General features: G+C 39.6%; 1 protein-coding gene across 1 annotated transcript in view; it reads right to left on the bottom strand.

Annotated features, from left to right (window-relative positions):
• GREB1L (GREB1 like retinoic acid receptor coactivator) overlaps positions 1–27,374 on the bottom strand; it is a 131,469-nt gene that overhangs the window by 81,754 nt on the left and 22,341 nt on the right. Inside the window, exon 2 of the mRNA XM_066562337.1 lies at positions 23,280–23,345. The gene's annotated coding sequence lies outside the window, so the exon portion shown is untranslated. The remainder of the gene's footprint in view (positions 1–23,279; positions 23,346–27,374) is intronic.

Genomic DNA, 27,374 nt, shown 5'->3' with positions numbered 1-27,374 from the left:
ACACAATTTAATGCTGTGACATTCAGTTTGTATATTAAAAATATAAACACACACATATAATATAAACATAAATCCTACAGCACCAACACTGTGGAAGGGCACAAAGCAAGGGCACTGAAACATGTTTGTGTACTTCAACTTTTCTAAAGCTTTCTTCTACTCCTAAGACACAAGCCTATAAACCACATATAAGTGGCACAACTCCTACCAGTCTAAATTCTTAAGACTTGGGTAGACTTGCTCTCAAGGGAAACAACAATAAGAATAGATTCAATATTAAGTATTTTTGCATGGAAGGTGCCCATTTATTTCCAAAGTCTTATTCAGATTTTGCTTTTATCACTGATTTTCTTCCCTTCCATTCTGAAACAACAGAAATGGATGAAAAATACGTTATGAAAATATAAAAACATTGCACATCCTGCCACAGGAGGCTGAATCTTAATTAGACTAGAGTGAAGCTTCAAAAACATTGACATTGTGCTTGTTTTTGTGCAAGCCAAATGCTGGCCCTAACAAAACTGCAGGACTAATCTGGGGGAAAAAAACCCCAACCAACCCTAATCAGTCTATTAATCCCCACTCAAATCCACAAGGATACTTAAGTAAGAGGTTGTGGATATAAGAAGGAATGGCATCTTACTCAGCATCTGACATGCTACTCAACTTAACTCCTCAGAGTCTGAAACTCTCCTTTGCTCCAGAAAAAGAGTAGAAGATGTTTTCATAATATATCCTCTTTTGTGCATAGGCTTTTCATATTAAAAAACCCTCTCCAGTATAACTTGTTTTTTTTGTAAAACCTGTAATAGAATATTTCTTTGACTTTGTCCTTCACTGGTTCACATTTCTCAGACTGTGATGAGGCTGTTTGTAAACTTGCATCTTCTCCTGGTGTGCTTGCAAAAATTCAGTATTTCAACTGTCACCTCATTAGCAAAACACTTCAACTTCCCTACATGAGCCAACATTTGCTATTTTAATAAAGCTTTCATGAAGGTGGAAGTTTACACTGTCTCTTGTCTCTTTTTACCACATTCCCTATTACCAAGAACAAGCTTTGTAAAATATATATTGTAATAAAGAATTTTTGAGTATTTGTGTAGCTATCTATTTTTTCCATACTTATTTACAGTTCCTGAGAAAACCCCAAATGGACACACTAATCAACAGGATTTGGTACTTCTATTTCAAGCAAAGTGAATGTCACCACACCACAGCCAGGTAAACCCACTTTAGAAACTGAAGTCCAAGCAGACAGAAGAAAAATACCATAAAACAGAAAAAAGAATCTGGAAAAACAAAACACCAGTAAGAAATACCCTGTGGATTCATTAGCAACCAGGGTGGCAGGCTTTCCTCTAATTCCCTTTAAAAGCCCATGACTACCTGCAGAGCCTGGGAGTGCAAATCACATTAGTGGAGCCACCAGATGACCAAAGAAAGCACTGGAGGCCTGGTGAAACCAGTAAACAAAAGGCAGCATTCCAGCTGAATGCCGCTGCTAGAGTCAGCATTGTAAGATGCTTGGATCTGATAACCCAAAAACCAGATTAGCTGCAGGCAACAAAAGAGTAAAATGAGAAACAAAGGGGTCATTTTGACACATGAAGAAATCATTTCCATTAAAGCATCTTGAGTTTACTGTGTAGTTATAAAAACTGCTCCTACTTGAAGTGACATTTGAAGCAATGAAGCTGTGATGGTGCAGTGTCTTGGAAAAGCTCCTGAAATAACACATCCTTGAATGCCATATAATTTAAAGAGGCAAACTGGCCTCTTTGTCTTTGAATCTTTATGACGTTTTAAAGGTCTAATAATGATTTTTAAATCTGTTGTACAGATTTCAGTTAGAAGACTTAACACATATGGCTAGGCTTGAGGAACAGATTCACTGGTTTCATCTGTATTTAAAAGTCTCCTGCAGAAAATTCACATACTACAATATTCTCATATAATTACACAAGAAGGCTGCCTTCTCCCCCCAGTCCCCATCTCCTCACATGTGTGCCTCACTTACTATCAACACAGGAAAGAATCATATTATATTCCTTAGCAGAAGCTTAAAAAGGGATTTTTATTCTGAAGAAAGCCCAGGCACACTATAACCACAACGACCAAACTGCAAAACTCAAACACAAAAGTCTGTAAGAATATGCAGACACCAGAGAGAGAGAGAAGTCAAAACTTTCCAGGGTAAAATTGGAAAATCTGCTGCAATTTTGTCTTATATGCTCAAAGCCTAAACAAGTCTGTTTCTTTCTTCACAAGACAGTAAATTGTCCTGCTATGAAATATTCACAAGACGGAAGAAATATTCTGAAGAACACTGTGGTATGCAGAGAACATTTCAGCTTGCTGGCTTTGCTCTCTGCATCTCTTGCTGCTGGCACACAACACAGAAAGCTGACACATGGTGAGGGAACAAGCCTTCCTGGAACACCACTTCACTTTTCTTCCCAGGTTTTTGAACACATACAGCATCAGAACCTGCTAGCATCAGTAAGGATGGGATCTCACATATGTAGCATATCTATCCACAGCCACATGATTCCTCTCAGTGACAAATGCAGAGAAAACAGACCCAGAAAAATATCTCAGCAGAGTCTGGTGGGGACAGCATAAAAGGACAACCTGCAGCTGTGTCCAGACACAAATATATGGTATGCACTGACCTGGAAATCCTGGCTCAGTGAAAGGCTTGTCAGAAAAAGCTTTACAAACAGCTTCTGCTACTTGGTGAATTTTTCAAAATACACAGCCATTAAGCACATCTGAAAGGGCAAGATGTAATGGCCTCATCTAATTATAGAATATGGCCATCTCTGGGGACATCTGTGCCATCATACCCATCAAAGCCCAAGACCTGTGAGGTAGAAGAAACTGGTTTCTTGTTCTTAAGGTCATTCAGCAGAGCTGGCACAAGGTCTCTAGAAAGACCCTCACATACATAGAAAAATGGATGGGTTCCTTATAGACCTGATAGGAAAACCACAAACAGACCAGGGCATCTTCACTACTCATGCTGATCTACATCCTCTATGACTGCAGTTTAAGTCTGCATCTTTTCTCACATCAAAACTGCTTTTGTTGAGAAGCTCTTTATATGAAGACTTGCACAATGCCCAGAGAGTTTCCTTGAGCACAATTTTGGACCACAAATATTGGACATTGGAATAGTTATCCCAGTAGACTAGGAACCATTCATAGAGAAATTACATCTAATCCAGACACTGCTTGAAGTGCCATGCTAGAAGTCCAGGAATATTTACAGAAGTGGCTATGGAAGCATTCTACCTCAAGGTGGGAAGAGAAATCAAGCTGCTCTTTGAACAATTAACACAGAAATCTAGCATAGACAAAGAGATGTGAAAGCTGCAGGACTGGGAAAGAATACTGCTCTGCATTCACAAGGAAAAGACAGTTGCTAGTGCTTTTATTCAGTCCTTCCACATCTCCAGTGCTCTGGCATGAAGAAAAACAAAAAAAAATGGCCATGGAAAAAAAAGAAAGGCATTTCAGAAATAGGAATTTAGTAAGAAAAATAAGTAGAAAGAGAATACCTTGTCCTGTCTCACCCACACTGAAGTAGAGAGATCTCATGAAGACTGGGAATAAAAAAAAGATCATTCTATTTTTGAAGTACAGGAGGGGGCAACAGATAAAAACAGTCCTAAGGAAGTCACTCTGCTTGTGATTATAAACCTGAGAGACTGATAAAGGTGGGCTAAGGAGGATAATGGCATTTTCTTCTCACGACATCATAACCAACTTACACTGAGCTTTTCTGAATGGAGCTGACTTTCCTATGAACAGGTACAGGGCTCTGTTTTTGTCACAGCTTCTTTATAAACTAACTCAAAATGAAAAGCCCATACAGAAAGAAAAAGACATTCATACCCCAACCAGTTGATTATAAACCAATAATCACAAGTGTATAACAAAACATATATCAGGATAATGTAATCCTCTCTACAGCTCTGATTTTCTCTGAAATGGAAGTCGCCCATCTGTCCCTCTCTTCTTTCAAGGGAAAAGTCTCCATTTCTGCTAAATGTCTTGGTTTTCAAGGCCATAGCCACACCCCAATCTATAAAGAAAACAAAATGCTTTGATGGAGTGAAAAATAATCTTTCCACAGGATTCAAAAGGAAGAAAATTTTTTGCTCTTCACTTAAATCTATTGTTATTCTACAGGCATTTTCAGAGGGCAGACAGTGTAAAAGCTATACAGGTAAAAAAAAACCCAACAAAACTGACTTCAATGCCTGTCACCCTTGAAATTCCTAATGTTACAACAAGCAGCACTTCCCCACCATATCCTATATGCTTCTGGTGCCTTCCAGAAAGCCTTTTTATCTGATGCTGAGAACAGACTCCTGCTGAAGATCTGAATGCTGGGGACTGAAAGTACTGCACAAATGACAGAGAGTTGGAGAAAATGAATGGTTTGCTATAGAAAGAAACAGGAAATCAATTCTCAGAAATGCTATCTTTGCTTCAGTGCTTCTGTTTGGCCTCCTCCTCCCACACTTGCTCTCTGTCCCTTGCCAGCTTCCTATTTTACCAGCTCTTTACCTTGCTACCCAGTAGTGAAGGAGGGAAAATTTACAATGATCATCTTTCCTCTGCTGGTGCATTATGTGTCTGTCTTAAAAGCAGTGTCTGGTTTACCCTGGCCTAGGTTTGGCTGTCATCTAAAAACACAGCCTTTTCTGCTTCCCCAAGTATCAATTCTCATCCCATCTAATGACAGGGTTTGAGAGAAGCACATTTTTCTCATGGCAACTATGAGAAAGCAGCAGAAGGATGAAAATTATTGTATGAAGAATAAACAGACATATTTTTTTAAAAAAGCAGGGGCCAGTTGGATAACAATTCCAGATAAGATTTAAATAAACATACGTGGGAGGTAGCAGGAAAGGCAGTTGGTTCCTCATGCTCAGACGCACACAGGTAATGACCTCTGTCTCTTGCTCCCCTAAAGCTAACAATGCTGGTTATTGCACTCCTCCAGTGAGCTCTGGAAAGGATCCAGTGCACTACTGATTACATTTCATCCACAGTTAGTTTAACCTTTGAAACATGACAGTCAGTGGCAGTGAGCAGGCCAGCACATAAGGTCAGCTCAACCTTGTTGGTCCCAGCATTCTCCCAGTGTTTGCACAGAAAACAACCTGGTGATCAGGGATTCCTACCCTGCAAATACAAAAGGGCCAACAGGGACTGTGCCAGAATGCTGATTTTATTGCAAGGTGTCATTCATGGCCATTAATCTGTCAAGGCAGAAAAATACAGGTTATTCTCTTTGAAAAAACCAAAATAGTATCAGACAGAAAGAGTCTCATTTGGGAAGGCAGAGATGTGACTGATCTACTGTCAGGTACCAGGTAAATGTTGCACATTACTCCTCCAAGAATAGAAAGACAAAAATACCAAAGAGAAAATAAGTACGTTCTGAAAGAATGGTGAGGCAACTAGGTCAGCAAGTGTAACAGGAACACTTTGTGCTCAAAGGAAAGCTAAAAAACCAATTCCTGTTCAATTGCCCATTTTTCTCAAGTTACTTCCTTTCCAGAATAGCCTCTTTTGAAGCTCACTTCATATCTGCTGTACACACAATTTTAAAATGAAAAAACAGCATCTTCAATTACCTTGAATTTCTACAGAATAGCATAGGACTTAGCAAGATCAGATACCTTATCTCTTTCTAAATATTATTTCTACATCTTAACAAAGTCCTTAGTCTTGGGAAAACATATGCACAGGGAGAACAACAAAGATATTCTTGGCTTCAAAAAGCTTCTAGTTAGTTATTTAGAACTTATCACATTTTCCTTAGGGATAGATTAAAAGCATTTTTAAGGTATTAAAGTGTGGAAAAAATCAATTTTACTCAGAAACAACTGCCCTCTAACATAATAGCAGCGATGAGGATTTTTTTAGACATGCTTACCTATCCCTTGGAGCATGTGCACTTGGATTTTTCTTTGGATTATTTGTGTGTTTGTGTGGACAGCTCAGGGAGCACAGGCTTTTCAAGAGCCAGTAAGAGGTGAAGAAAAGGTCATTTCAGCAGAATTCATTTTCTCTTAAATTCTTAGAGAAATGCTGCTAAAAAGAGGCAACAACAAACCCATCACCTCTTCCTCTCACTATTAGCATTTCCTAAGGTTCTCTCAGCTATAATATACAATATCTTTGGTTATACCCTATCACCTTCTCAACCTCCCCTATCACAAATGCTGGCAACAGACCTGTTAGGAGCAGGAGCTGGACTGGACCTCCAGACAGCCCTTCCAGCAGCACTTCAGCACTGCCCTGAGCAATCCACTCACCCACGAGCTGCATCTGCTGCTGCTCCAGAGGCAAGGCCTCCCCTCTGCTTCCATTCACACCCCTGCAAATCCCCACCACCAGGCACAAACTGGAAACCTTGCCTCTGGATTTTCCTGGAAGCAAATCCAGGGTCCTACAAAGTAGGCAGAAAGCCATGTGAGCTTGCATAAAGAAACAGCTGTGCCCCAAAGTTTCCTGTGCTGGAGTAGTGTTAATTCTTGTGTTTAGAGTTGGAAAGGGGATGATGCTTTAAAAGCTCACAAACAAAACAAGAGCCTTTGGAAAATCCCAAGTCTTGCTCTCTGAGCTCACTCGCGCCCAACTCTTCACACCTCCCCACCCCCACAAGTCTCTAAAATAGCCTGCACCTTTATGTAGGTAAAGCACAATATACTTTTCCAATAGTTTGTGTTCCTGGCGGTACATGCACTGGGAAAGAGGCTGCCCTGACCCCAAGCATCCACATGAGCCAACAGGCCACACAAAGGAATACAGTTACCCCCACTACACAGAGAAGTGGGTGCTGGAATACACTGGCTAACAGGAAAATCCAATTCCAGAGAGTAGGACCACAGAGCAGAGATGTTTAAGCAGCTCTCCTGACAGCAGCAAGGTCAGGGTGAAAGAAAAGCCCTTCCCACAGCAGGGCTGGTGCTGGTACAGCAAATGGCCACCTCTGGCTTGGAGAAGGCTCTTCCACCCTGGCTCAGGAGCTGTCTGGGCAGGTTCCATGCAGCCACAATTCCATTCCTGCAGCCAAAATGTCTCAGCATATGCGAAAGCACCATGCAAGTGAGATGGTGCCAGGGAGTGGGGACCCAACAAGGCTCACCAGTGCTGGGCTGGCCCTGGATCAAAGTCAGCTGGCCCTGGACCAAGGTCAGCTGCCTCATTAGGCACTGGGGTGGATATCTCAATAACAAAAGGGAACAAGTGGAAGATAACAGAGAGAAAAAACCTTCATGATTTGGGGTTTTTTTTTGAGGGCCTTGAAAGAAAAGATAAAAACCTTAGGTCTAACATTATAGAGACCAAAAAAAAAAAAAAAAAGAAAAAGCTGGCAGAGAAGTGCAAAAAGAAAGGTAACACGATCAAGGTGACACTCAGAAAACAACAGCCACACAGACCAGGCATAAGGAGACATCTGCCCAGTGCAATGAACATAGTCCTGATGTGGTGAAGATGGAAACTTGGACCGTGGTATTTTCCTCTCCAAATGAAAAGGCAATACAACTAGGTCAGAGACCTTACACAGGACACAGCCATGGTATGGGTGGCTTGTGCATAGTGGAAGAAAAAAGACACACAACAGAGGAAGAGGAGCTAAACATCCTGGAGGAGATGCCAGGGAGAGAGACCAAGATATCAGCTCCAGCCCAGGGAGACCAATGATTCACTTTATGGCCTGAAAGCACTTCCCGCCAAAGTTCACACAGGAAGATAATGTCCCCCTCAAATGAATTTATGCAGATGGCAGTTCATTTGTCAGAGGTTAAAAAGAGCCACTTCCATTTTAAAAGGAGAACACTCGAGGTCCTCAACAGACAAGAACTAACAGAAAGCCAGTATCTGTATGTGAGCAGTTTCTGCTCACGCCTGTTGTCTGATTTTAGTGGAGTTTACACCACCAGACCTACAAGGCCTGCTGGTCCAAAAAGAGACATGATTATATCCCATGAAATCTCATACCAAGTCTATATTTCTCAAAAGATGCAAATGAAAAACCTGTGGATTGCACAGACAGATGCTCCTGCAACGTAACTTCTGAATTAAAAATAAACACTCCAAAATGGACAACTGCTAAAATAATGTGAACCTGGATGCTTCAAGAAAAAAACACTTGTGAGGCAATTACCATTTTTTTTCTCTTGATTTAGATTAAATCCCCATTTTACTGATGCTAAGCCTCAGTAAGACTTAAAAAAAAGACTGCTTCAGAAAGTATTCCTTGGCCAGTCTATTAGCCAGTTTCCTGTGCCTTTCTCACATGAACTTGTAATCATTGATAAGGTTTACACACATCAAAATAAAGTTTCAAGATGAAAATCACCATTACCTCTACACAAAAACGCTGTATCATGTCAGCTGTCTGATACAACACACCCAAGCACAGTGGCAGAAAGATGTAAAACAAAACATTTCATTTCACTACCACTGAAATCAGCTACTGAAACTTGTTCATTGATTTTCCTTCATTAAAAAATAACTGATTGTAAAAGAAGTGTTGCTTGGCAGGATCAAAGCCTATCCTACAGGAAACACACACACAAAGCATTTGGAAATGAGGGTTAATTTGGCATGCAATTTAACAGCATTAGCTTTTATCAGCAGCATTTCAAGGTCAGGCACAGTCATGTTTAAAATGTTTGGTTTTGTTACAGTTTCAACTACAGTGTACTAGAGTTCAAAACATCTTAAACCCCAACTAATAAAGTAATGTGGCTCTTTAACTCTCCATTTTATTAACTCAGGACTTGACTCTTTCAAGAAAAAAAACTGTATCAAATTAGCAGATTACAAAAAATGCTCTTCTTCATCTGAGCATGGGATTAAGTTAGACAGATTAGACCAGATGGAAGGAGTCCTTTTACTGACATAGGTTGTTCAAAATTTAAAGAGCTTTTGAGGATACTTTTTTAATATATCAAGTGACTTAATTAAAATGACCTCATATTTCAAGTAGTGAATTTCTTCAAGTCAACAATTTAGATTTATTCTAAGAAAAACCCCCACTTTTTTACCAAAATCTAATCTGCTCAGAATTAAAGCTAGCACATTATATTTATTCCCTAAAAGATTAATTCAAAATGTAAACTCAATAATTTTTAATTATAATTTATATTTAATTTATTAAAAAACATACAAAAGGATGATGGATAAAAGAAAACACAAAGCAGATTTGCTCAGCTCCAATATGAAATACTCCAAACACTTACTGGAGATTTTCCCTTTCATTGATTTATAAACTCCAAAAACTATTGAGTGGTTGCATGTTTTCATGTTCACTGTTATGCTGTGGAAAAGTTTTCTGCATCTTTTTGTTGAAAGCTTATTCTATATAAAGAGTCCCACCTACCAATAATGCTGACAGACTTTAACAGCAGTTGGCACCAAATGTTTCAGGAGATCAAGTCCATACAGCACTCGGAATCAAAACACTTTGATTAATCAATTACTGGCAGAACTTCACAGTACTGTGGATGTGTGCCTAAGGGCTTTACAAACGCTTACAGGACAGTGATGTTAGGGGGCTGAAATCTCTTAAGCCTCTTTCTTTGCAATTCTCTGCCATGGTTCAGAAGAATGCCACCCCATTACGCCAAAACCGGCACGGAAAACAGCCACTCTCGCCTCTTGCACGAGCATAATTAATCTTCTGACACCTTGACAAAGCAGCTTGTTGATAGTCAAAGAAAGGATTTTTCTGATTTCCTCCCAGGACAGGAGATGGTCTTTATCCATCATCCCTTCTTCCTGATCTCTTCTTCCAGAGTCCCCCCATCAGCAGAACTGTCTATCAGAGCAGACAGCAGGAGGGAGAGGTCTGACTGATTGATAGGGCACCAGTGCTCGACAGTGCTATTTAAGTGCAGGAACTTATTGTTAGAATCTTACTTTACAGCAGTTAAACAAATATAATGGCAACCAATTCAACCATTGTGCCACTAGAGTCAGCTCAAGCTAATAAGTAAAGTTAGCTAATTACACTGATCCGATTTAAAATCCAGACAAATTGTAGAGACAGTCAGCATTACTGTGCACTGAAAGAGCAGAAATTGTGAAGAAAAAAAGTTTTGCACAGATTATGCTTTCTGAATTGAATTACGGTTCCTTCTCACTCTCCCTTGTGAGCAGGATCACACACTTTCCTTCTCCCCCTGGGCCTGCTAGGTACTCCTAATTATTCAAATCATTTTTCTCACAAAGCAGTTGAAATTTCCTCCTCTTCCCTTACTTACCCCAAATTCTAACATATCTTACTGTTAAGATTGCAAGAAATTCCAGTTTTCAAGGGGAAAACATTATACAGTGGCTCCTGAAAGGGGGATACCATACACTACAAAATACACCAAACCCCACATTAGTAACATATCTTTGAGGATACTGATTTGGTGTCACCAAAGAACAGGTGTCCTGATGTAAAGAAGATTCTGCAAGCTTCTCAGAAACAGATACTTAATATATAAGTATTTTGCAGGTTTGCATGTAGAAATACATATTTTTCTTATACACACATTATATATATATATATAAATTTTGTAGTTTCTCTTATCTCCCTCACCTTCCCAAAAAGATAAGCAAAATATTTGGGCATAATTGTATGTTAATTATTTTCTATATTTACATAGAACACTATGTTACTATATTAAGTGTATATACATACAATTAATTATTTTCTATACTTACATAAAGGGTGGACATTGTGTTAATCATACCTTTAAAAAACTCCTAATTCTTTGATAATTGCTGGTCACAGAGCAAACCAGTCCAGGTCACAGAGGACCAGGGCATGGCACTTTGTGAACTGTTGCCAGCCAGGGCAAGTCCAACTCAGTTCTTGGTGATCTATTTCAAATATAAATCAGACCACAATCTGTGTCTCACCAATGTAACAACCAAGGCAGAGCCATACAAGACCCAGTGTTTTCTTACTGAAGTTGCCAAGAAAAAGACCTTCATCTGGGTCAGAGGAACTTGGTAACCTCTGGGTTTAACTACACCATTCTGACCTTGACTGATTCATTCAGGACCTACCGTTCCATAAAAATAGCTGCCTGTGCTATCTGGCCCAGACCAGTTCTCCAAGCAATCTTCTTTCATTCATTTATACCAGAACAACTACCACTATTTATGAGTAAAATTAGCCATTGAAAAAGTGAACATGGTGTTCTTGCCATAAACTACACGCAATTTCAAGGGATACCAACCAGGCTGGAGCAGTTAAATATTATTTATGTCAGAGCAAGTGTAAAAAAACTACATATTCTTTCTCTCAAGAATACTGTAAGCCACAACCCGGAGGAAAATCTCCCTGTCTCTTCACTGGCATTTTATGCTTGCAGATGTTGAGGCAACAATGGGAAGAGCCACCTGCAGTCTCCTACTTTTCCTTGTGTAGTTTCCCCATCTGGATTTAGGAATCAACAGACCATTGCCAACAGGATAGATGAAGGAGAGATGGGGAACACTGGCATGGCTGAAGAGACCATCCAAATCCCAAGACCTGGAGTTAAATGCAGGGAGGATGCCAGCTGGGAGGCAAAAGGGACATAGGTGGAAGAAGCAAAGTGGTCTCTGCTGCATGTTGCTAAAGAAGAAAGGAGACTTTCTACACTGGAAGGGACTAGGCTGGAAATGATGACACACAGAGAAGCAAAGCTAGGCAATCTGAGTCCAGAGGAAAGGTAAATGTGAACAAAGGGCCGTGGAACACAAGGCTATGGAAAACAAAAGGAATATTGGAACTTTAGGCTGCAAAATTTGAGGTTATTCTCTAATCCAAATATCAAACACTACTAATGCAGATTGTCATATAAGGGATGTGAAAATGCAAGTAAGACCATCTCCTTTCTTCCCCATTCCCCTAGGCTGAACTACCAAAAAAGCTGTCTTCCTCCATATGCAAGCTATCTTTTTTTGCCTCAGAAATAGTAACGCTTATTTTCTGGATTGCAGTCCCACCTATTTTCTTAAAACTGGGAATGCTGAGTCAGATTAGAGGGGGAAAAAACATAGATCAATAAATGGTAAGTGCAAGCTTTAAAAATGTCCAGGCCAGGCAAACATGAATTCCCCAGAGTAGAGGAGATCACAGAGTTTTCTGTCCATAAAAGCTCTCCACTCCTCAGCTGAACATTTCCCCTCTCTGGTGTCAAGTCAGTGGCAAAAATTTATCAAGTGTTTACTGCCACTGTATAGAGTATTACTGCATCACAGGAACTGGACAAGGGCATTAAAGATCACCAGAGAACTGCAAAGGGTTATTTTTCAGTGAGACTCCAACTATGCAAGAATCACTAGCATTGTACATCCAAGAGGTCTGTATTCCCTTTCTTATTTGCAAAACCCAAAAGCAAGCTGAGTGGCTGTCAGTCAGAAGTGAAGTTTAACCACAAATGCAACAATTTCAGTATCTGACTGATGAATTTTGCATTCCATTCTTGAAAACAAAGGAGTCGCTCTCCCCCAGTGGTGGAATGGGAGAGCACTGGGACCTGCAGTAGCTCCTGTGAAGATAAGACATGCCTTTGAGTCTGTTTCTTTTGTTAACAAACCACAGAGCTGACCTACAGCCCTGACTAGGCTGTATCTTCCCAGCACATGCAGAGCAAAGATATCTGGAGGGAGGAGGCAGCTCAAGAAGCAGAAAGAGCCCACCCACAGCTGCAGGCAGCTTTGAGGGCATCATGTTCTGAGCAGTGGACTGGATAGCTCACATGGAGCTCCTTGCTGTCCTGGGGTCAGTGTCTATCCCAGTTCAACCTTTCTCTAAAGTCACATTTGGGTACCTTTGCACTGCACTGAAAAAACATGTGAAGAAATACCATGTCTGTGGGTTTTCTGTATGATGATAGAATGGATCAGGACATTCACAAACTGGAAATTCCTTATAGTCAATTGCCACTTTAAAAGAAGGCAGTGCATTTGTTACTGGTGCTATTCCCCTGTATATATTAAGCAGAAGATTGTTAGCATATGCACATTCATTTAAAGCAAATTCATGGAGCAGAGTTGTAGATCCTTTTGTGTTAGAAGTAATAGTCACAACAGTGAGTACAAAACATTTCCCTCCCTATGCGAAATACCTCTTGGGCACTTAGGTACCAGCTAGCAGAGTTTGAATGTGAGGTTCTCTTCACTAGAAACACAGAATTCCTTTGGAAAGATGAGGCCAAAGGGCACTTTGGCAATGAATTCATTCTAGTGAAGAAAAAGCTATGGATTAAGACTTTGCTTGCTGCTTTACTAACAACCTCCACTAGTACTTTCTGGCTTGCTTAAGGTTCTAAGTCATAATTTACAGCACCATGACAAGCTTTAACCAGATCAAATGCTTCTTCCCATCCTGATGTTTGAATTGCAGATAGAGGGAGGTGCAGTCCTATTATTACCAGGAGCTGCAGGTGTAATATCAGTCTCTGAAGGAGCACTGAAGGAAAAGCTGACTCCAGCAGTGAAGTTCCATCCTGAAGCTAAATGACTCCTCAGAGTATTGAAAAAGAATATTCTGACTGACATCTTCTCCATTCTGACCCTCTGAGGGGGGTTTCACCAGTCAGCTGTTTGTAGGATATGATCATTTCCCTTCATAGAGCAAAGAACCTGGCTTTCCATCCCTATACTGATGGGCAAGAACCTGCTAGCAGCTTTAGCTGAGCAGAGAATTTTATTGAGCTTGTGATTAAGTTCTGATGCATAAAAATAAAAGTCAGGTCCCTGAGCACTAAACATCCAAATACTCATTAGTCTGCATTTTTGGAAACAAAATGTATTTCTGTACTAGAGGCAACTGACAGTGATGAAGTTTCACGACAGGTTGCGTAACTTTTTTCTTTGCCAACTCATTTATATGCCAGGAGTTTTGACTTTACACTAAATAAAAGTAGGGAAACTACAAGTTACTAAACAGCAAACACATAACACTTGTTTCAGATAGAGCAGAAAACAACACAGAAAGAAAAACAAGGCACAGAATAAACAGATAAAAGCCCCGTACGTACAACAGGCTTAGCTGGTATTTATTTAACAGCACTAAGTAGGAAGGAACAAACTGGAATTTTGAAAGTTCCTCTGACTTTTTGCTTACAGCCACAGCTGTACCTTCTAGCAATGCAGAACCTGGAACCTGAAGAAGGCAGCCCAGTGGAGTGCTCTTCTGTGGTACACAGCTAGCAGGTGTTAAATACAATCTGCCCTTCTGAAACTCAAAGCAATAAGCAATTCTCATTTACAACAGAATCCTCTGTTCAAACATTCAGCTTCAATGAAAAAAACCAAAGCTTTTTAGACTACAGTTAAATAACTACTTTCAACCGTGACCAGTAGTAAAGTATAATTGTTTTTAGAGATAACACAACTTTGTAAAGTCACCTATTAAATTTCTTTTTCCACAAAAGACCTCAAAAAACAACCCCCCACTAGAATTACCAAAGAAAACATGATTCCTCTCAATTATGAGTCTCTCTCACCTGTGCTCTAAAAGACAAACAGCAATACAAATGGTTTTCAAAGTTCTCTATAAACTACTGATTTATAATTTAAGATGATTATTTTAAATTATTTGATTAAAGAAAATCCAAGTTATATCCAAAGCTTTCATAGGACTACTCTTAGCTGTACATGGCATTAATAATTCAGGTCAATATTTTTCAGTGAGGTCTGCGTTTCCATGAAGCTCTACCAAGAGTTACAGCAAAGGCAATAAAAGAATTGGGTAGTACTGCTAAAATACTTCATGAACCTACATAATCTCTTTTGCAATCAGCTCTTACATATACATATTAACAGTGTGAGGCAGATAATACGATAAAAAGACAAGTTAAATAAGTTTGAACATTCTTAAAGCAATTTTAACTTTATTAAAATTCTATCAACTTTTTACTGCAATTGCCCTTGTTTGAAATCCCCTGACTGACAGATGTTCTAGCAACACTCACCAGCACTATCCAAAACCAGCATTGCTCCAGCCTTGCAAACAAGCCCATTCCAGCTCTGTGACTATCAAGACTCAGATGCTCATTAGCTGCAGCAAAATGTCACGATCTCCAGACATGAGATTTCCTATGCAGGCCATGCCACCACCAAGAGCAAAAGGCAAGACTGCAAATATAGATGTTTATCGTTTTCAGAGACAAGGCTGGTTTAGAAGAACAAAGACTAGGAACAGTTCATTCCAAAATATGATTCAACTCAGATTTGGGCCAGTCATTTAGAGACTTGCCGTCAACAGCTCTTTGATGTACAATAAGAACATAAATTCTAAAAGCAGGGTTTAGAAAAAATAACTTCTATGTATTTTTAGATTGTTACTTCAACCTAATTTTGAGTCACTTGAATTCAACTTGTGCAATTTAGAGAGGTATCTGAATTATTTGTGCTTGTTCAGTGCATGTTGTTCTCATCATTTAGAACATTTCTTATCTTCAAAAAGTACATTTTGTCCTCTGCCCCTCAAGCATGTACACGAAACCCTAAGTTACAAAGAAAAGCAGATACATTGAATTGAATAATGCTTGTTTTTAACTGAAATGAAGTACAGTAAACAACTATATTTTTTTCCTTCCTTTTCTCTTTACACATACCCAAGATAAAGAATATTGTTATTCCTTGCCTTCTAACAAGTCAGACACCATTTTTGTGTTTTGACGATACTATTTCAATTATCTTTTATGTTCTAATATTACACAGATTTAAAGCTGCACCTATTCTTCACACCATCACCCATTACTCAGTGTCCAACCAATTAATATCTACTTCCAAAGGAAACACAGATTAATCACTGACTGTGGTGGTTCCACTTGAGCACTGTGGAGAATTGAGGAAGTCCTTTATAGGACAACTTTTAGCCCAGAACATGAACATATAATCTAGTGTTCTGCAAGACTGGTAACTAACTAGTTTTTGGTTGCTATTTTATATGAGACATCTCACAAATATGAGCTCTTCTTTTGAAAGTAATTGCAGTGTGGCATGAGAAAACAGGTGAACTTAAGAACAGAACACTTGATAATACCGATTTTGGAAAGGACAGCTGAAAAGGATGGTTTTACAGAAAAGTGCTTTTTCATGTAGAAAGAAATTGTGCATTATACTAACCCCATTTTAGAGCAAATATCATCAGAGAGGTATGACAGTCTTCACTTGTTTTCTTTTGACATCAGTATGTTTACACTAGAGACATCTGAAGACCAATTCTATAAATCTTGGCAATGGAAGCAGACAATACAGAGTGGCTTTTGTCAGTCATCCATGGGCAGCCTGGTAGCTTTTTTAGAGCTTTACTCAACACAGCTTTCAGAAAAAGAGAAAAAAATGGAAACTGCACAGTCATCATCTGCAGATTTTATTCTTCACTTCCATTGTTTGCATTATGATTTGAAACTAAAAATTTGTAAATCACATTACCATAAGAAAGGAAAGAGCAAAATTTTAATCTCGAGAAGCAGATAAATAATGTAAGAGAATAGTATAAATATGTGCTCTTACACAGTGAAAGTTAAAATTATTACAAGTTCTCTGGAATGGGTACATTTTACATCAAAGGTTTCATATAGTTCTTTAATGAAAAATCAGTTTATATCCATTTAATAGTAAACCTAATTGCAGTAGTAGCTATCAAAGTGACTTGTGAAGCTCCACGCTTTTTTCTAACCAACATAGCCTCATTTTTGCTAGCATATTATCTAATTATCTAATATTGGACTCTCTGGAAATGAAGAATGCAAACAATTTTAACATTACCATTTAAAAAGATGAAAATTTTAGTTACTGCATAGCTATAACCATTTGCAGTATTCAAAGACTGTCAAGTCAATGACATTTAAGCCAGTCTTACAAACTGCAAAACTGCAATATGCTTCTCAATTGAAACAAATTATCCTACTTGGCACAGGGATGTATCAATTTTCTACTCTTGGCAATTTAAAAACAAACATATTTTGTGGGATTGTATCTGCCCATGACCTACCTTGCTTACATGTGGTTTTGCCCAGTGATTCATGCAGCAACACACAGAAATAGATTGTATGAACACTGCAGGCACTAAAGAGATGGTTTTTATTTTGATTCAGTCCAGTCCAGCCAGCCAGAAATGGAATAGATTCAGAGGGTCTCTTCTAATACTTCATGCAGTAAAATAAAACAACACCACACCAATACAAATATTTCAGTCACCTTCTAAATATTACATGGAATTTATTTGCATATAGATTTTCCTGTAAATTAAGTGAAAATATCCGAAAAAGCTTGACAGCAAAGAGACTACTGGCATATAAATATCATATAATATCAGCTTGTTTCAAGAACTTGGCAACAAATAGGCAGAATGTGAGCAAAACCTCTACATGGAGTAAACTTCTCACTCTCCCTACCAAAGAACAGGCAAGAAAGCTAATACAGCATAACAAAAAGTGGAAGACCTAATTAGAGACCTAATCTTAAGAGCAACTTAAAGAACTGACTTCACATCTTTTGCTTCACTACTACAGCAAATGCTATATTGCCATGAATTCACACGGTAGTGAAAAGACAACATCTTCAAAATCAACTTCATGTTTAAATGCTGTTCTTCCTGCTCTGTCTTTTCTGGTGATAAATACTTGGAAATCAATGAGGAAACATCATTTGAAGTGAGCCATTCATCATGTACCGAAAAGGGTAAGTACCCCATAAATTGCAGTGATCCGTTTCCTATTAGAATCACACAACAGAAGGCAACAGCATTTCCATTAGCAATTTTTATGACCTCTGTAGGCAGAGGATAAGGCTAGGAAATTGCTTATTTTTGTCAGCTATAAAGCAGTTGTTGGGTGGGGAAGGAAGAAAATTTTCAAGAGAATCAGAGTTATTAGTAAATCAAAGGGGAGGGGGTAGGGGGAGATACAACAATCACTGGCTGCACCAACTATGCGTCCTCATACTTAGGAAATTTCTGGATTGGCAGTTCTCCTAAGTAATACTAAATATTTTAGTAAAATTTACTGTCATTAGAACCTTATTAAACTGTGTGTAGGCACAAAAAAAATTGCTTTAGTTGCCTGTGACTGCTGCCTAATAAACAGCACTTCTCTAAACCTAGAAAATGGATTCACTATTTTAAATATTTCTCTAAAGCCAGTGTTACAAAAAGGACATAATAAAAATTCAGGCTTTAAAACAGAAAATGAAATTTTATTAAATTAGGCACTGTATTTTTCTCTGTCACTGTTCCCCTTCTCCATCCCATCCTCTGCAACACGCTACACTCTCTGCACCAAAACCAGGCAGGATGAACATACTAGGTAGAAAAAAGAAATAAAAACTGTAGGTTTTGATGTGCCCCTTTACAACTGACAGTATGACTGTCCTCCCAAAATACCAGCCCTGAAAGAAGAATGAAGCTTTACAAATGAATAGGCTTTTCCTAGAGTTCAGGGAGGGGAGTTGGGAGGAGGAGAAAAGAAAGCAAGAAATAAATAAATTGAAAGAATATTTTAAAATAAAGCTAACTGTATTTAACAAGAAATGCTTCTCAGATTCAATCTGATATACCAGCAAAAAATTACATTTTTAAGGCAATCTCACCCTAAACCCACAAAATCACAAAGTCCATACACCAAATATCGTCTAGTCTTGTGAAACAAATTGTAGGAAAGCACCTTCTGTGTGCCTTTAAAAACCCAGGCAAACAAACAGCCAATGATAATTATTACATTTAAGGAATGGAAAACCAAATTAAATCAAATAAAATTATTATACCTCTCTTGTGTCCCAAGATTTAGCATGAAAGCCACTGGGAAACTCCTCTGACCTGGTTTTACACTGAGACAATCTGTCACTTCTGTCTCCACTTTCTCTCCTTCCACACTCTCCTTCCACACGCAGAGCACTGAATTAACACTGAATAGGTCAACAGAATTCCCACATCTCAAAAACTGTAAATTTGCATTTATTTATACAAGTTTTTAAGCTTAATTCTACCTGAGCTTCCACCTTACAGAGGGCAGTGCAAGCCACTTGATTTGTTTGAGCCAAAATCCCATGGAAATTCAGATTCAAACCCCACACTTGCTCCATCCTGGCTACACTGGAGCAAGAGGTGCAGAACTCCAGTCCACTGAGTGTGCTACTGGTGGCAAAACCAGAAGTAGCTAGGTATGAGTTTTCTCCTCAGGAATGACTGGTATTACTTCACATGCCACCCACAGATGAGCCCATCCCACACTAATTGTTCAGCTACTTTATGTTGCCAGCAGCCAGGAATAAATGAGTGTTTATTACAGTCATGAAAATGAGGGGCTAGTTAGCCTTCGTGAGATTGGTTTCACCTACATGAAACCTCACCAATTACATTTTCTTCTTTCAACATTTCAGACCAGCTTGCACACACACCTCCTTCTTTTCCTCAATGAAAAGTTAGTAATTCTAATTTTCTGAAACAACCAAGCGTATAATTGTAATAATTTGTGGCTTTAGCTGTTTCCCAGAGAACAGATTTTACTCTCCCAACAGTGCTCTCAGGACCTTCTTCATAAACCTTTGTAAAATCAGAGCTCAGAATGTGATTCCACCATAAAGGTATTTTTCTTCTCTCTGTGCCAGCGTACCTTCCATACCCAGGACAAAACAAGGAAACCACCACACATTACAAACACATTTGTAGAACAGTCTCCATACAGAGTGAAGCCTAGGCATCCGCAGTAAGTTAGGAAAAAACACAAAAACACTTATACAAGGGTGCTTTGATTGAACTTTTCTTATGAAAGGAGTCCCCCACTGTGGTGTCCCACCTGACAGCTGCCCCAAATTCAGCCCTACCATCAGAAAGTGGTAGGTAGATCTTAACAGAAGGTTTTCTGTGGGCTTGCCAATTTTCCTAAAACTATATATTATGCTGCAATTTCTACATCTAATCCCTGGTCCTCCTTTCTGATACTCTGGGACTCATTCACAACCATCCTGCTTCACCAGCCTCCTTTTTCAGCATTCCTGTGTTCTGGTGTGTTGTTTGAGTCCAGCCTCTGCCTTAGCCCAGACTCTGGGCTTTGATGCTTACTCTGGCACACCGGCCCTTCCCATGTTCCACATCACAGCCGGGCATCCACACCTCTGCCTTGCCCTCAAGATTAATGTGTTTGGACTTCTTTGGTCTCTGACCTTGGGTTTTCCTGACCCTGACTGTGACCTCCTTTCTATCCCAGCCACAGCCTGACCCAACAACTAAGCCAAACCCACCAATGTCCTGGCCCCAGCAGTGTGTGATCAGACTGCTGTGAGTATCTGTGGGGATAATTAACCCCCAAACAGGGGAGGAGGTAGGCAACCATTAGTTGATGGTCTGTTTTCATGCAGACAAGCACAAGTCAAGCAGCACTGCCAGTATTCCCACAGATCAGCTTAGAACACTGTGGTGGCTCACTTCTCCTGTGTCTGCCTGTCTGCTGGGAGCAGCAAAGCTCTTTGGAGTTCCTCTCCTTGAGTCAGGTGCTTCATGTGGAACACCAGGAATGAGGCAAGACCCTGTCAGCGAAAAGATTTATGATATTTACTGACAGCATGTATTTGGGTTGTGTGGAAAGGTTACGGTGGTCGAAGGGTACAAGGATGACTTCCGTGAGAAGCTTCTAGAAAGTTCCTGTATCCAACAGAGCCAATGCCAGTGGAGTCCAAGACAGACATGCTGCAGAAGAACGCTGAGCCCATCAGTGACCATGGTAGAGCCTCTGGCATAACAGAGCTAAGAAGGGGGAAAAGTTGATGTGCTACTGCAACTGCAGTTGGAAAGAAGGGTGAGAACACGTGGAAAAGCTCTGCAGAGACCAAAGTTACAGAAGGAGGGGAGGGAGGAGGTGCCACAGGCTCAGGAGCTGAACCCCCTGCAGCCCATGAGGCAGGATGTGCTCCTGCAGCCAGTGGAGGTCCATGGTGGAGCAGAGACCCATCTGGAGCCCATGGAGGACCCAAAACCCTGCTCAAAGGAGTCTGTGACCCCTTGGGAAACCCACACTGGAGCAGGCTCATGGCAGGACCTGTGGGCCCATGGAGAGAGAAGCCCAGGCTGGAGCAGATTTTCTGGAGGACCTGTGACCCCATAGAGGACACACGCTGGAGATGTCTGTTCCTGAAGGACTGCACCCTGTGAAAAAGGGACCCTCTTGTGAAGAAGGGGAAGAGTGTGAGAAGTCCTCCCCCGAGGAGGAAGGAATGGCAGAGATAAGATGTGATGAACTCATAGTGCAGCTGCAGGGGAGCAGGGAGAGAAATATCACAGAATATCACTTCTGAGTGGGAGGGGATGCATAATGTTGAGCCCAAGAATAGAGGTGGAGTAGGGGAAAGGTGTTTAAAGAATTGGGTTTACTTCTTGTTACCCTACCCTGACTTCATTAGTAATAAATTAAAACTAATTTCCCCAACTCAGGTCTATTTTGATGGAAATGAGTGAGTGATCTCTTCTTGTCCTTATCTCCACCCACAAGCCTTTTGCTATATTTTCTGTCCCCCATCCAGCTCAAGAAGGGAGGGATAAGAGTGATTTTGGTGGGTATCTAGTGTCCAGCCAGGGTCAGCCCAAAACACAGCAGAAAAGTGAAAAAAAAAAACCTGATCCTTTTTTAGGCATTACAATGGATAAATTTCTGTGGAAACGTATTATTCTGATATAACCCTACTGTTTCCACTCCCAACTGTTTTGTCAAGCTCCAGACCAGTCCCTTTCCTTAATCTAAACCCTGTTTCCTAGGCCACACTCTGCCAGTTCTTGTCATTCCACAGGGGCTTCATCCCACTCGTGAAGTTTTATCCCAATTCAGCAACTCTCCCGTCATCCCAAGACTCATTACAAACGACATTGCCTATTTGTATATAAATCTGTTGGTTTATATACACTTGGTTTCGGTACCCTTTTCCCCCCCGCCCTCATCTCAGCAGTTCCCAGGTTCCTTGTCAACACATTCTCAGTCTTACTGCCCAGCGTTGCCTTCAACAGCCCTTCACTTCCCTTTCTGATTCTCAAACACTTCCTCCTCATCCAACCAATCTTGATTTCTTTTAACATGTGCTTTCTCTTTAGTTTCCAAGCCCTCAACTATAACAAGCCCTTCCATGGCCAGTCCAATCTCCTTCTCAAGTTGTTCTACATCCTTCACTCCAAGACTCCTATCTTTCTCAGCCTCCTTGTTTACTCCCCCCATGATGATTCCCATTTCCTCACCATCTTCCACCACGCATTGCCTAAATCCAACCAGTAAAGTCATATAGTCACACACACACACAACAGCCACCCTTAAAAACCTCCTCAGCTTCAGTGTGTTATCTTCAGAAGGGTTCCAAGGATCAGGGGGTACAACTAAAGGTTGTACAGCTGCAGGCTGAAACAGAACCATAGGGGAGGTAGAATTTTAGCAGTGCAGCACTAGGAAGTTTCTGAGCATGAATAAACTAGAAGTTTTGGGTCTTACATAGCTTTGGCTAGTTTCTGAAGAGACAGCAAAGATGTAAGCTCAAGATTAAATCTACTCCTGCCAAGTACAAAGTAATTAGACAGCAAGGATTAAAGAAAAAAAAAAAAAAAACAAAAAAACCAAAAGCAATCAAGAACAATGTTTTCACAGTATTTTCCCTTCTGCAAGAAAAGCAATTACTCCAGCTGTGTGCCTCATGCCAAAAACTGCCAACAGCTGAACTAAGGGCACAGAGTAGCCTTCAACAGCTGTTCAACAAGCCAAAATTTCAGACATATGACTGAAGTCTGGTAAAGCACTAGGATACTAAATTGTGTCACAGAAACCACTTGCAAATCTCAGCAGATTATAAATTTCACCCATAGTTATTTAAAACAATAAAATAATATCATTTGTCGAAAGGTATTTGCTGTTTCCTGTCATTTGTTTTTGAAAGTGACTCTTCCTTCACTGCCTGTTTTAACCTTGGCAAGACTTTTAACCTTCATTTTGCCACCACTACTCCCCAGCTCCCAAAGGGAGGCAAACAAGAACTTTTAAGGTTACACTCAGCTGTTGCATTGATACATCTGGCTTTAGACCAACTTCTTTAACTTCAGACAAATTTCATACGGATTTGCTATTACCAAACACAAAGTCATTGACTGCATAATTTCCAGCCTCTTTTGAGACAAAGATTCTTATCATAAAGCCAAAGTCTCCTTTTTAGTCATTAATCAACAGTTTTGTAAACTGATAAAATTAAGTTCTAGTATCACATCTACCATATTCCTACCATACCTGCTTCAGAAGGCCATAAATTCAGGCAAGGTTCAAATTAACCAGCTGTATATTGATGAAACTTTCCTGTGTAAAGAGAAAAAAGAAAAAAAAAAAAGAAAAAAGATGACCTCCACATTTAGTCTTGGCAACCAGGAAAATAAAGTCACAACAGCAAAAATTTCACAGGAAAAAGATTAGGTCATCTAATACCTCTTGTCTTCTCAGGCTATTAAGGAGGATACTTCCTAGTGCTGAGTCTACTCCAACTGTGACTCAACTTCCTGATGAATGACCTGCCCTCTCTCAAAATACTAGTCTAGTATTTTACTACCCCAGAAATCACTCAGCACAGTAACTGGAAAGTATGGTTTTCAAAGTAACAAATAATAGCCTTCGTGTCTCCACTTCAAATTTTTAATCACTGTAAGGGGTAACTAAACACACTGCAGTGCAGACTTCCAGCCTCCCACAGATGTAAGGTCACTGCATTACAGAGGAATTAATTCAGAAACAATTTTAAGCTCAGTTTTGAACAGTTTTGAACATCTGAGCTGGGAAAGAGAAGATACAACCCATGGCCATTTGTCCTACAGCTGCAATTTCCTCCAAACACATTCTGTCTCTTAGAAAACCAAAACTATTCATTCACATATTTTCACCCATAGGTAAATAAAGAGCTTTATTTAACATCCTGGGCTTAGCTTGAAGATGTCAACATTCAAATTTGTTTAAAAAACTTATTTTTTTAAAGTACAATACAGTCACCACTTACAATCTGTAAGTGCAAAACCACCTTTTTTTTCCTCCATTAAAGTTTATAGAGGTTAGAAGGAAAAGAAAGTTATCTCAAAACCAAAAAATATGTTTTAAGAAGTTAATTTTCTTTTCTCTTTTAAATATTACAATAATATTGCTAATCAAGAAGCACCACACAGAAAAATAAACCTAGTGAAAGAGTTGCTCTCATTTTTCATGGGAATATGAAGGAAAACTGTCCAAGGCTAAAGTCACTTAAATCAGAACAGAAGCCAGGCAGTTGCTTTGATTCCATCACCCCTCCCAAAGCAGGGAAGGTAAGTCAATAAACTGACCCTTTAAGAACTGTCTAGTTCAGTAATTGTCATTGGTATCCAGTTGGCATTAAAAAAAAGTAGTCATGATCATGACCTTTGCATTTCTGCAAACATTAGCCATTGTCAAGAGGAAGACCCCTTTGGCCTCATAATTCACATGCTGTTAACAACCAGCAAGAACACAGCATGTGTCAGTTACTAAATAATGTAAGAAAAATAGGATGTCACACTCGTACCCCACTGCTCCTGTGCACAGCCATGAGCATTAAACTAACCTGTATTACACTCAATACTTTAGAAAGATGAACATTAACCTATTTTTATATTCATGTGATTTTTCAACTATATTATTACTATTTTATGGTACAACGAAGGATTCTTTGGCTTTTTTCATTATTTCTAATTATTTCGCACTATTTCTGTTTGCCTGACTTCCAAGAGAAACATAGCTCATATTACATGTTTTCTGTCAACCACCTCTTAAACTCTCAATTCCATGCAAATGAAACAGAGGAACAGAGCTCTGAAAAATATTTCAACTTCTCAATATTCATGAGGAAACTCTGCCAGTTAGGCAGGACATTTGACAGTGTAATGGTAGTACAACAGGAAGCCATTGGAAGGGCTGGTCCTAACCACATCCTAAATACAGAAAACATTTTAAATCAGAGTTTATTAACAAAGAAAGAGACAAATCTTTAGGAAACTAGCTTCTTCAGTTCTGGCACACCTGGAATTGCTTGTTAATACTTAATCTTACTACCTATCAAACCAACATGGTGCAGACAAGACACCTGTATGCTGCTTTCATCTGGCTCACTGCCTGCAGAAAATGCACTGTGAGCATAGAGCAGACCTGTTACATTTCTACAGCCCACCTCACCCAACACAGTGACCCACACTAATCAAAGAAGAACAATGGAGTGGTCAGATCAACCTAAAAGCAGACACACCTAAAAGTCAGACTAGAGGCTGCTTTCCCTAGGTCACACAGTGGCCAACAGCAGATACTCAAAGAAGAACACAAACTCCATGATGTTCCTGCAGTGGTAAGTATCTGAAATATTCTCCCAACCTCCACTGATCTGCAGCTCAAGGCTCATTTAACAGGAACCATACATTTATCCAGCTGCTTTAGAAAGTACCATGCCTGGAACCTGAGAAAGGAGTGTGATAACCCACCCCACACTGGCAATTATCACCTTTTGTTTGCATTCAGCATAGCCCCTACTAATTTCATTTGATGCTCCTCAGTTCTTTTCCTCCAGAAGATACGAACAGCCCTCACCTTCTGCCCCACAACATTTTATGGACCTCAGCTGTCTGACTTCAGGATTCAGCAGGACTGAAGTCTAGTCAATGTAGTTATTCCTTACATAATAGTAGTTGCTCTACACTTAGATTGACCTTATTTATTTCTCTGTATTTTTTTCAATCTTAATATGTGCTACCACAGAAGCAAGAGGAAGGAGACAAATTGCATGTGTCCTTCAAGATATAGATATCCTAAAGATGCATGTGCATGGCAGAATAATTTTTTTTGCTTTGGTTCCTTGTTTTTCCCCACTAATGCCTCAATATTTGCTTTTCTTTGTCTTTCCCCCCCTACCAGTACAGACCATTAAGCTAGCACGTTAGCACACTGTTTCTGGGCAGTAGCCCATTCAGAGCATCTATAGAAACTGACACACATCCATGCACTTTCTAAGATTTATATATACTGAGATATTTCCAAAAGAGAACATTGTATATTCCCTCAACTGCTCTTCCAGTACATCACCAGAATGGAAAAACAGTAGGACAACTGGAATTCAGCTCTATCCTTCCTCTTCTGTTATTACAGTATGATTGATTGTTACAGTGGTTTGCAGGGAGAAGGAAGATATTGCATGTGAAAGAGAGACGATAAACCATAGGTCAACTTAAACATGGCAGCTGAACAGCCCAAGAACACAAACAAACCTCTTTGTCAACTCATTCTGAAATTTCATACAAACCTGGGCTATAACAAGTGTGTACTAGGTAATTAGTTTCATTAGAGAAATTTCAGTACAAAAGAGGATTAAATCATCACTCTGTGAAAACCAAAAGATAAGGTGGATTTCTCCTCTCTCCTCTCCTGGAGGCTGGCAAGGATCAGTGAAATTAAACACTGCCCTAGGCAATTGTTAAAAGCAGTTTGGCCATTAAAGTCATGTCATCTGGTGACCCAACTGACCTACATTAAACCCAGGCTAAAGGGCAATGTCATCTTTCTTTTCCTATAGATAGCATGACTTTGCATCTTCAGCACAGATGGAAGACAACCCCCTTGGCCTTCTGGTTTCCACTGGTTTCCTTGCTGCAAACCAAAGTTAGTTGCAACTGATCTTTTGTACTTGTTTGGCCTTAGGAATACTTTAGTTTTGTGAAACAAAGCTGAAAAACACCAAATTTCTTCCCATAAGGTTATTCAACCAATACCTATCTAACCAGAGGCTATAGAACCCCATACACTTAATTAAGAAAAAGATTAATAGGCTAATGCAAACATTTTTAAAATTGTCAATTTAATTATCACTAGATACATTCCATTTAGATAGTCTGAATAAATGAGATGTGATAATAATTTTTCTATTATAACACTAAGTGTCAGATGAAGAGGTTACCCAGTGAATTATTTGCTTTAGGTCTAGTTCACGACCAACAGCTTTTCCACACAGATTTGAGAGCTGCCATGTCAAAAAATGGGACATTCTTTAAGAATTTTGTGTGGAAATTCCAAAAAGTCAGTTTATAGGAAAAAAAGAGGATGAGAACAGAATAGGTTTGTACTGCTTTTCATCAGTCTCTCTTTTATGCAATAACTGCATGGTTATTGAGGAGAACCCCCCAACTTATTCAGTCAGTGTTTCTTATATAGCAAATGGTGTTCAGCACAGGCTGCTTGAAGAAGATATAAAATAGTTAAATCTTGCAGCCTTAGAAGGGTTCTTGAATTATTTCTCTGTTCTGTTTTCCCAGAGAAAACCACTTCATCAAAACCCAAAGAATATTCTTA

The sequence above is a fragment of the Molothrus aeneus genome, chromosome 1 (genome assembly GCF_037042795.1).
Source record: "Molothrus aeneus isolate 106 chromosome 1, BPBGC_Maene_1.0, whole genome shotgun sequence".
NCBI lineage: Eukaryota > Metazoa > Chordata > Aves > Passeriformes > Icteridae > Molothrus > Molothrus aeneus.
The sequence above is the reverse complement of the archived record's forward strand: the minus strand, read 5'-3'. Positions and strand labels throughout refer to the sequence as shown.